Source organism: Papio anubis, chromosome 11 (assembly GCF_008728515.1).
Source record: "Papio anubis isolate 15944 chromosome 11, Panubis1.0, whole genome shotgun sequence".
NCBI classification, from domain to species: domain Eukaryota; kingdom Metazoa; phylum Chordata; class Mammalia; order Primates; family Cercopithecidae; genus Papio; species Papio anubis.
This window is the reverse complement of record NC_044986.1, coordinates 67,446,840-67,458,001: the sequence shown is the minus strand read 5'-3', so window position 1 is coordinate 67,458,001 and position 11,162 is coordinate 67,446,840. Positions and strand designations below refer to the sequence as shown.

Here is an 11,162-nt window from a genome sequence, read left to right as displayed (position 1 = left end):
ATGAGAAATATCTTGTTAATGTTTTTTTTACATTAAATATATTTTGAAATAATATTTTAGATATATTAGTTTAAATGCACATATTATTAGAAATTAATTTCACCTGTTTGTTTCTTTTGACGTCTTTAATGGGGCCCCTGGAAAATGTAACAGTATCCACGTGCTTTACATCTGAGGCCCACATCCTGTTTCTATTGGCTGGAGCTAGGCTCGAGGGTGTGCGTCCACTGAACACTTAGGCCACGCGACATCACGTGAGGAGACTGCTTCTGCCTATTTCCAAGTGGCAAGGCTAAAGTTCAGAGAAAGCAAAGCTCCGAAGTCCAAGTTTCTTCCTACACTGCATGCCCCTTAAGGGTCAGTGGCTTTTTATACCAGAGTTTCTACACTGCCAGGGTAAGGGCTCAAGCACTGGACAGAGGAGGCAAGTTTGGGATAATTGACCTTGAAGGTCACATCCAGTCCTGACACTGTGCTTGGGGGTTGGTGGAGGCAGGTAAGGATCCTTCTCTCCTCCCCCATCACTCTCCAGGGGCCTCCTGACTCAGGGAGGACTAATGATTCCTCAGCCCCACCTTCCCACCCACTGGGCTCCACCCGCCCTCTTCCCACTGTATCAATCCCCTGAGTAATTTATGAGAGCCATCAAAGTTAATTAATGCCGTAGTTACGAAGCCATCCCAATGTAATTATTGTGTAATTGGATTATAACTTAGGTAATTTCTGACAAAGCACCTAATACTTATGCAAGAAAGCCAGGGATTTTTGCCGAGTGATTGATGGGGGTGTCGGGGCCCGATGGGGAGGTTAGGGGCTGTGTACGAGGTTGGGGAGGCTCCCCGGGAGGGAGGAAATCACAGCTTTCAGGCTGAGGCACTCTGTCCCAGCCGGAGGGGAGAAAGGCAGGTGTGTGGGGGCTCCTCACCCTCAGCCTCAGGCCTTCCCTCGAGGCGGGACTGGTTTGGGCCCACCTGCATCCTCCTTCCTCCCGACTCCTGTAAGCTCTTCCTCCACCTTCACGCTAATTTGCAGCAGCATTAGTCCCACCCAACACCACTGTGACTCGTTTATTCAAACTCAACTGCCAAGTCACCTTCCCCACCCAGCCCTGCTCTGGCCTGTTCCATGAGCGAGGCCCTATTTGGTATGGCATAACTCTGCCTGCCAGCTGCTCCAGGGCCACAAGTGGTTGGACAGTCAGTTAGCGACAGGAAGAAAAGTGGTCAGCCAAACGCAGAGAGAAGCAAAGACAAGGTGGGTGTGGCTGAGCTGTAATCCTTAAACTCTTGCTGAAAGTGTTACCAGAAAGGGGCCTGATCCAGACCCCAAGAGAGGGCTCTTGGATCTTGCACAACAAAGAATTCTAGGCGGGTCCATACAGCAAACTAAAAGCAAATTTATTAGGAAAGTAAATGAACAAAAGAATGGCGACTGCGCTAAGCCCTCTCGGCTACTGGTTACCCATTTTTATGGTTATTTCTTGATTGTGTGCTAAACAAGGGGTGGATTATTCATGAGTTTCCAGGGAAAGGAGTGGGCAATTCCTGGAACTGAGGGTTTCTCCCCTTTTTAGACTATATAGGGTAACTTCCTGAGGTTGCCATGGCATTTGGAAACTGTCATGGTGCTGGTGGGAGTGTAGCAGTGAGGACAACCAGAGGCCACTGTTGTCGCCATCTTGGTTTTATTAGGATTTAGCCAGGTTCTTCACTCCAACCTGTTTTATCAGGAAGATCTTTATGACCTGTATCTTGTGTTGACCCCCTTTCTCATCCTGTGACTTAGAATGCTAACTTACTGGGAATGAAACCCAGCAGGTTTTAGCCTTATTTTACCCAGGCCCTATTCGAGATGGAGTTGCTCTGGTTTAAACGCCTCTGACAATGAGGTGACCCAGGCCCTCCACTGCCTGGGACCAACAGCCTTCTAGACCCCCATGTGCCCAGCTGCTCTATGCTAAGAGCTTTAAGCACAGCCAGAACAGCCTTTACAACCTGACTCATGCAGGCCACTGCCAGCCTGTATGATCTGACCACACCAAAACTTCTGGGAGCCTCAGTTTCCTTATTTGTTAAAGGGAATAAAACTACCATGATGCCTGATATGGTTTGGATCTGTGTCCCCACCCAAATCTCATGTTGAAATGTAATCCCCAATGCTGGAGGTAGGGCCTGGTGGGAGGTGATGGGATCATGGGAGCAGTTTTTCATGAATGGTTTAGCGCCATCCTTCTTGCTGTTGTCATGAGTTCTCGTAAGGTCTGGTTGTTTAAAAGTGTGTAGCACCTCCTCCCTCTCTCTGTCTTGCTCCTGCTCTCACGATGTGAGACACCTCACTCCCTGTCTGCCTTCCACCATGATTGGAAAGCTTCCTGAGGCCTCCCCAGAAGCAGAAGCTGCTACGCTTCCTGGACAGCCTGCAGAACCATGAGCCAATTACACCTCTTTTCTTTATAAATTACCCAGTCTCAGGTATTTCCTTAGAGCAATGCAAGAACAGACTAATATAATGCCTTGTAGAGTTTGTAGTTGTAAGCAACAGAAAGCATCTCTAGCTAACTCAAGCAAAACAGGATCTCCTAAAAGGCTACAGGGAAATTTGGATGATCAACAGATTTCCAAGAAAATGTAAGAAATAGAAACCAGCAAACTAGCAATGACCTTATGCCAGACAGTGTGCACTCACTGCCACCACCCACTACCTAGGAGGTGTCCTAGGAAGATAGAGCATGGCAGGACACAGAAGGAAGGGCAAGAGCTCCTTGGATGGGCCCCTCTACCAAGGCCATAGCTTCCACTGTGCGGCTGCTCCTACAGCTTCTCTCTACAGAGGTGTGGCCATGCCTTCCCTTTGCCGCTCAGGTTGGGGTGGTGAGAGCTCCCACTGTTAGCCTCAGGGTACTATATCACCCGTGGTGGTTTTCCTTAGCCTTGCTCATACACTAATTCACTGTTCTCATTGAATTCTCCTCCAATAGCCCCTAGGAGTGTGCCACATGCTTCCTGCTGGAACCCCAACTCACAAAGACTCCTACCAATGCTGTGATGTCACCTCTACCCACTCCGTCCATCCCAGCTTCACCTCCTGGGTATCCAAAGTCCTGGAAGGGTGTCTGATATCGGCTCACCTCCTGACTGTCTCTAGGGTGGGAAGAGGAAAGATCTGCCCCCGCTTAGTGTCTGACAGTGAATACCTGGAATTGCCCTTCTCCCAAGGACTTGACATAATAAGGATGGGTTGGTGTCCCAGAAGGGCCACCAGGAAGGGGGTTAGATGTCAAGCATTAAAAACTGCTCCTTTGTATTCTTTTCAATGGTAAACTAGTGTGTAGAAAATGCTTAGCCGGTGCCTGGTGCACAGTCCATGATCACAGTAATGATAGCTGCTGTTATTGGGCTTGTTCAGGTGGAATCCTGAACAAGGTTTATCTTGATATCCTCGATAAACTTTGCCCCTTGCGGCAGCCTAAGCAAGCCTCTGTCCCTTGCCACCCTGAGGCCCTGGCAGGCTCACCTTACAGCGTCTTCTCACCACATGCCATTGGCCCAGCATAGGTGAGGAAGACAAGAAGCCTGTCTGCATGCAGTATCCTCCCTTTGTCTGAGTGACGGCCACTTCTCAAGATGTTCTTCCATTTCATAAGCATTGATTGACTTCTGTGTACCAGGCTCTGTCCTGGGCACTAGGATAGGGCAGAGAGCAGGACTAACAGAGCTCCAGCCTGCAGACCAACAGACACTGGACATGTGGTCAGAGGAGGATGCCTGATTTGGGAGGATGTCTGCCCTGTGACCTGAAGAATGGCTAAGAATTCAGGGTATGTCTGATGGCCCAAGTCATCCCGCTCTGAAGGTATGTATTTCTCCAGCATTTCCTTTCTACTGTGTGCCCATCCTGTGCACACAGGTGGGGCCAAAAAGTGTCCCAACCTCTATTCCCAGCTGCTCATAATGGAGCCAGTTGAAGTCTGGTGACAGTCAGGGAGGGAGAAGCTAAAAGGATGGAACATTTCTGTGGGCTTCCTGGAGGAGGCTGAGGTTTGAAAGATGATGAGAAGAGATTGGGGAAAAACATTGCTCTTGGTGCTGCCTGAGCCACCAGCCATTTCCTGTGACCAGGGGAATTCCCTGTGGGTTCTAGGAGCAAGATCTGGGAAGGACTCTGGGGTGCTGGCCCGGCAAGGGGCTGTCAGAGGCTGGGCACAGGCTTGACCAGCACTTCCTGTGCCACAGGCTGGAGTCCAGTAGACACTGCCTGGAATGTGCCATGCCTAAGTTTGGTTTGTGTTCTCTCTGAGTGCAGCACAGACCTAATCTTTGTCACGTGTGCATCTGCCATGAATGTATGTTAGCTCCAGCCAGGCTTGTACAACCAGAAAATTTCTAGATTTCACTTTCAGTCCAGTCTTTAGTATGTTTTCTGGTAGGTTCAAGTTATTTTCTCTCTAAAGCTAAAAATAATGTGCTTGGAAGCTGTTCTATTTAGGGCAGAGCCTCCATGTGTAGTGTTTATGCCTGTTATATTTAGCTAAGGCATGTCAGGGTTTGAGTCGACATGACACGCTCCCTCAAGGCAGAGCCTGAGGCAGGGATTCAGGGCACAAGATTTTACGAAGGAGCACTTCTTCAGTAAAGCCCTCACGGGAGGGAGGTGAGGGAGCAGGATAGGAAGGGAAGGGAAGGTCTTAGGGAAGGCCTGGCCTTGACCTGACTCACTGGGAGCGTTTAGAGAGTAAATCATGGCACAGTGAAGTTGTTCTGTTTATGGAAGGGGCCAAGTAGGAGGCACTGACACCAGGAGAGACTGTCACCTTCGGCTCTCTGTGGGCAGCAGCTCTGGCCCCCAAGGAAGTCGCTGGAGTTGCAAGAGCTGGTCACCCAGCAGCAGGTGGGAAAGGAGCCCATCTTCAGGCAAAGGGAGTCATGTGTGAGGCCCAACAGCACCTTCTGCAGCATCTTCTCACCACATTGTGCCACTTTTATTATTTTCTTCCCGTACACCTGAAAGATTGTATCAGTCTCTTCCTCTGCCGCTTTCCCCCCAGACAATTCCAACCTCTATCTAGCCTGGAGCTGCACAGAGCAAAAGCATACGAAGTATGAGGGGAGAGAACGATGATTCAAAAATATGAGTGCGGCCGGGCGCGGTGGCTCAAGCCTGTAATCCCAGCACTTTGGGAGGCCGAGACGGGCGGATCACGAGTTCAGGAGATCGAGACCATCCTGGCTAACACGGTGAAACCCCGTCTCTACTAAAATACAAAAAAAAATTAGCCGGGCGAGGTGGCGGGCGCCTGTACTCCCAGCTACTCGGGAGGCTGAGGCAGGAGAATGGCGTGAACCCGGGAGGCAGGGCTTGCAGTGAGCTGAGATCCGGCCACTGCACTCCAGCCTGGGCAACAGAGCCAGACTCCGTCTCAAAAAACAAAACAAAACAAAACAAAAACAAAAATATGAGTGCACAGGACTGCTCCCTGAGTGCCCCCCACGTTCCTGACTCTGTTGGCTTGACGTCCCTCCCTCCGCCAAGGGGCTGGTGGGTATGGCCAGAGGGCCAGGGGGCAGAGCTAGGCCTGGGGACTCAGCCTAACTCAGGGACCACAGGATTCAGAGCAGGCTACCTCCCCTCAGTGGGGCTCACTTCCCTCCCTCAGAGAGTGGGTAAAAATTTCCCCAGCCCCTCCAGGAGGGGCCTGTGGGGCAATGGAGGAAGCAAAAATGCAGAGAGGAGGTGTGGCTGGCCCATCCTCCACTGCGAGGGAGTGGAGGGAGAGGACAGGGCAGGCCCAGCCTCAGCCTGACCCAAGTCCTCCACAGGTGGCAGGCAGGCAGCCCCCCTGCAGCCCTGAGACTCCCTAAGGAGTCAGATGAAGTCCATACTAGGTGCTGAAGGCCTGTTGCCTTCTGGCTGAGCCTTGGCCCTGGAGCCACACCTGGTGCACTCTCCACATCGGGCCACTCCCCTGGTCCTGCAGGGGCTGGGGAGGCAGGGATGCTGGGAGCACCCTAGACAGCCCCAGCCACAGCATCACCCACAGCTGCATTCTCCCTCTGTGTGCAGGCAATGCTAAGCCCAACCCCGGGCAGGCAGAGATGACCCAAAGAGGAAGAAGGACAGGCCTGAGCTAGAGGTGGGGGGCAGGCCCACCCACATTCCTGTGCGCCGCAGTGTGTGAGGCGCTGCACTAGCTGCAGAGTGACAGGGAAGAATGTCGCATCTCATGGGGCCCTCACAGAGTCCTAAGTTTAATTAAGGAATAAAAATACCCATTATTCTCAATATCTGTACAGCTCTGTATAGTTTGCCAAGATCTTTCGTGCATGCATACACTATCCTTGAACATCATTTGTGCAACATTATTCCAATGGAGGCCTCTTATCCCCATTTCACAGATGAGGAAAAGTGAGGTCTGGAGTTCCAAGGTCATCCCGTTAAAAAGGAGCACAGCCCAGACTCAGAATCAGGCCTTCAGACATCAAATTCCCATGCTTTCTGCTGAGCCACATGAAAGGAATTAATGAGGCTGATGTCTTGGAGGCAGTGAAACAATATCATAAATAACTTCAGGGGCCCTGGGCTTTGTGTTTTTAATAATTGTTTTAGCAAAGTCAGAGGCATATAGAACATGCTGTTCTGCAGCCTGCTATTTTTTCTTCTTTAACAATATCTTGTGAACATTTCCCCAGGTCGTTAAATACTCTTTTACTGGGCCATCATTTTTAATGGCTGCATGGTATTCCATCACATGGATGCCCCATAATTTATTTAACCAATCTGTGTGTTGGGCCTTTAAGCTGTTTCCAGTTTTTTGCCCTCATAAACAAGGCTGTGATGAGCATCCTTGTGCGTAAATCTTTGCACCCATCTCAAATTGTATCCTGAGGGTCAAAAGCATGCATTCTTTTTAAAAAGTATGCATTATTTTGATGTCTATTACCACATTTCCTGAGGTTGTTCATTTTCCCTTGTCCTCAGAGTGGTAAAAAAAAATTTTTTTTAATTTTAAAATGCTCAAAATATTAAAAATTGCATGATTGTACCCAGTAAGGGAGTCAGTTGTGTGACTTTGGTAGGTCACCTGGCCTCTCTGATCCTCCGTAAATTCATGTATCAAATTCAGGAGGGCCAGGCAAGTGGGTCCCTACATCTCCTTCTGCTCATAGAGCTCCAGGAGAGCCCCAGACTGCTCAGGTTACAGCACTCAGAGGACAGAGAAAGCACTGAGGGTTTCCTGGGGGGAAAGTGGGGCCTGTACTACCACTGGAAGATATGTAAGGATTAGGAATGGGCATAGAGGGAGAAGTGAGTCTGGGTGGAGTCCTCGCAGCCTCCGCTCTGCCGAGCTTAGAGATGGGCCTCTCAGTTAGCCAGGGCTGCCAGATGTCTGCTCTAGTGTCTTCCTGGTCGCAGTAATTTAGCACAGGGCAGAAGAAGCGTTAGGGACATTTCTACGTCACAGACTATTGTCTGTAACAACATAAGGACCCCTACTGGCTTCCCTTGCTGCCCTTTAAGGGAGTATAACACCGTCATTTGAAGCATGTGATTGGCTGCCCCGAATAAGGATCCTGTCCCCACATGGGGGGCAGAACCAGGTATCACCAGGTGTGATTTTCTGGTTCTGATAAGTGGGATTTTGGCTAGGTGATACCACCTCATTATTCCTCAGTTTCCAAGTTGAAGAGCAGAAGCAGCGATACTGGCCACATTCATTCATGGACCCACTCATTGGTGGACCAAATGAGTACCTCCCGTGGCTGGGCACTGTGCTAAACGCCGGGCACTCCTTCCACCTGTGCAGACAGTGAGCTGGCACAGAGCTTACCCTCTGAGGGAGGCAGGCATTAAAGAAACCATTACTGAATAAATACATACATGCAAACAGATTTCCATGGGGCTCTGAGGAAGCACGAAAGCTCTCGGAACATCAGAGGGGGAGTGGGAAATGATCTGGCCTGTAGAGAGGGGCCGGGAAAAGTGTCCAAGAAAAAACGACATTTGCAATGAGAGATAAATAATAAAGAGTGGAGGGATGAAGTGTGGGGAGATGGGAATAGCACGGGAAGTGCCCAGTGGCAGGAGGAAGGATGAGGCCATTGGTAGCCTCCAATGACAGAGTAGCTGGTGCATGCGCCACTGGGAGGGCGAGTCCTGAGGAACAGAGAGGCTGGCAGGGGCCCCTCCAGGCAAGGCCTCCACCCAAGTCTGGGAAGGTAGTTCTGGAGGGCTGCCAGCAGGGATGGGTGCCCCAGCCAGTGGTGCTCAGGGTAGGGAAGGGGCAAGAAGAAATGGGCACAGAGGAGTGGAAGTCAGGGACTGAAATCTGTGGCACTCGTCTGCTGGGATGGGCAGCCAGGGTTGGGTTACCACAGGTGCCAAGCGTGGAGGCTCCTCCTTCCTGAAAGCCACAGGAGCTGGGGACCAGGGAGGCTGCGGAGGAGAAGGTCAGCCTTTGATTTTCTCATCATTCAGCTTGTGGCAGGGGCGGGAGGTGGTGGCAGTGGTGACATGTTGGCCTGTCATACCACCGCCTGTTGCCTAGAGACCTTTATTGTAGAATAATACTTCATCCCTGGCCTCAGCCAGATAGTGCACACACAGAAACACACACACACGCTAACACGCACAAAGGGCAATTTTGGGAAAATTGGCACTGGAGGCCACAGAGGATTTTCCAGCCAGCCCAAGCAGAAAAAGATATCCTCCTCCCCACCTGCCAAGTTCTGACCTGAGGGGGACACTTAGGTGCAGCGCAGGAGCCTGGACAACGTGCCGGACCCCAAGCTGCTACTTCCACCAACGTCCTCAACTCTCACCTGCTGGGATGATTAGGCACCCCAGTGTGGCAAATGGGGAAACTGAGGCTGGGGGGGGTGCAGCTTACCCATGGTCATGTAGCTAGCAGGTGGAGAAGGTGGCTTCAACTCAAACTTGTCAGCCCAGTGCTCCTTAGGTTAAGCCCAGGTGCCGGTGGAATACACAAGAAAAGCTTAGAATCACACAAGAGGGGTGAAAGCAGGCAGCCTGGTCTGGAGCTAAAAATACTGGGCTTGGAACTGGCAGAGCTGCCCTCCCCTCCCCAGTGACTCACTCGCTGACCTTGGTTAATCAGACACAGCAGCTCTCTGCCTCAGTTTACCCATTTGGATGTCAAATGTCACATTCACAAAGAGGGGTGAGGACCATGGAGAAGTGTGTTTCGGAGAAAAACAAAAGTGTGGTACAAGCCACGAATGGTGTCGTTGGCCTCATTATTAATGTCATTAATAATAATGCCAGTAATAAATCGCCAGGCTGCTGAAAAGTACACTAAGTAGAGGGGTGACGACTCATTTCCCTCACACTTGTCTGGCGCTCTCGGCTCCTTATGGCCTCTTGCCATCCATCATCCCTGCAGTCATCCTGAGGCCCACCCCCAGGGAGGCCTGGAAGGGACTGCGGGAGGCGAGGTCTCCCAAGATCAGTCAGTGCTGCCCCCTGTGAACAGATGGGGACCTGAGGCTAGAAAGCAGGGGACTCACCAGGGTCCCCCAGCCAGGGGAAGACGGACTGGGATGTGGGCCCCGCCTTCAGATTTTGATGCAGCCCCTCCAGCTTCCCCTCCACTGACCCCCCTCCCACCGCACCCTAGAATTGACACCTTCAGCAAAGCAGTGGAGTGCCTGCAGCGAGGCCTCAGGCCTCAGAGCACAGCAGCAGGTGAGGAGGCAGGGGAGGCCCTTCACAAAGTCTCCGAGGAGGGGCTTCATCTCTCAGCTCTCTCTTTACCACCTGCTTCTCCTTCCCCACATGGAAGAGGTCCTGAGCTTGGTGGGAAGATGCAGAGAAATGACAGCTGGTCTTCCAACTCCTCACACATTCCTCAGGTCTTCTTATGGCTCTGCCTCAATTTCCCCACCTTGGCAATGGGTCCAGGGACCTTGCTCCCTCAGGGAAGGAACAACCATCAAAGGAATCCCAGACTGAGCATTGAATGGGACACTGGAAGGAAGTGAAGGCTGCCCACGGTCCCTCCTCCTGCCTCAGGGAGGCCGCAATCCTGGGTGGCAGGGGCCTTGACTGGCTTCTCTGGTAAGTGGCCTTGTGGTGGGCCACTAGGTGCTTCAGGCTCATGTGTCCCCCTGCAGAGGGAGGGGATCTGGAAAAGGAGGTTTGGACAGAGGAGCTCTCGTCCCCACGTAGGGCTTCTCCCTCATATGAGCCACCTTCCTCCACTCAGTCTTATTTCCCCCTTCTCTCCCCTCTCTCCTCATTTCTGAGTTTAAACTTTGTGGATTCCCCTCTCTGAATCCAGCACCCCCACATACATACATAGACACACAAGATTTTCTCCCACATACTGCCCCTTTTGGAGGCCTTCAGTGGTTTCCCAGGGCCCTAAGGACAAAAGCCTAAACTCCCAGACCTATGTTCAAGACCTTTGTGATCAGTGATCATGCCCCAACCACTAACTGCTGCTGTCCCCGCACGGAATCCAGCCCTCTGGTCAAGAGGGAACACCTGCTCTTCTCCAGGTACCTGTTTCCCCACCTCCCCCACTTGCCCTGCAGTCCCCTTCCTAGAAGACCCTCCCTCCACCTCTGTGGACTCAAGTCTTTCCCAAGCCCTTCAAAGGCCACATCCTCCTGATTTGCTGGTTCCCCACACAGAGAGGCCATCCCTTCACCATGAACCCCCAAGGCTTTGTTCCCCCTCTCTGGCAGCACCTCCATATTCAATCTGAGTTCTGCCGAATGTGTCTACTACTCCCTCTCCACAAACACACACACACACACCCTAGGCCCTTGAGAGAAGAAATCTTAGCCAGCCCAGGGAGTGTCATTCAGCAACTTACATACCAAAGGGATTCAACAACCCTCTGTTGCATCAAAATTGCATTAAACCATCCCAAACCCAGCAATGCCACTCCTGGATATACATTTAACATAAATGCAAGCATATGGTCTTCAAAATATATGTATTGGAATGTTCAGAGCAACACTATGCATAATAGCTAAAAACTGGAAATAAGTCATGTCAATAGACACGAGAGTGGATACATTGTGGAATACTATGCAGCAGTGAAAATGAGCTGCTGCTGCCCACATCACAAATGAATCGCACAGACAGTGCTGAGGGAAAGAAAGAGACATAGGAGACAGCATACTACAGTTTATGATTCC

The 11,162-nt window shown here is 51.2% G+C and overlaps 1 long non-coding RNA gene across 1 annotated transcript; it reads right to left on the bottom strand.

Annotated features, from left to right (window-relative positions):
• Positions 1-1,611: 1,611 nt before the first annotated feature.
• Positions 1,612-9,611, bottom strand: LOC108587616. The gene is made up of 3 exons (XR_004176970.1): positions 8,368-9,611; positions 7,876-7,955; positions 1,612-5,000 (listed from the first exon to the last, which is right to left on the bottom strand). It is a non-coding gene; the product is annotated as an uncharacterized LOC108587616 (long non-coding RNA).
• Between the last annotated feature and the right edge of the window lie 1,551 nt (positions 9,612-11,162).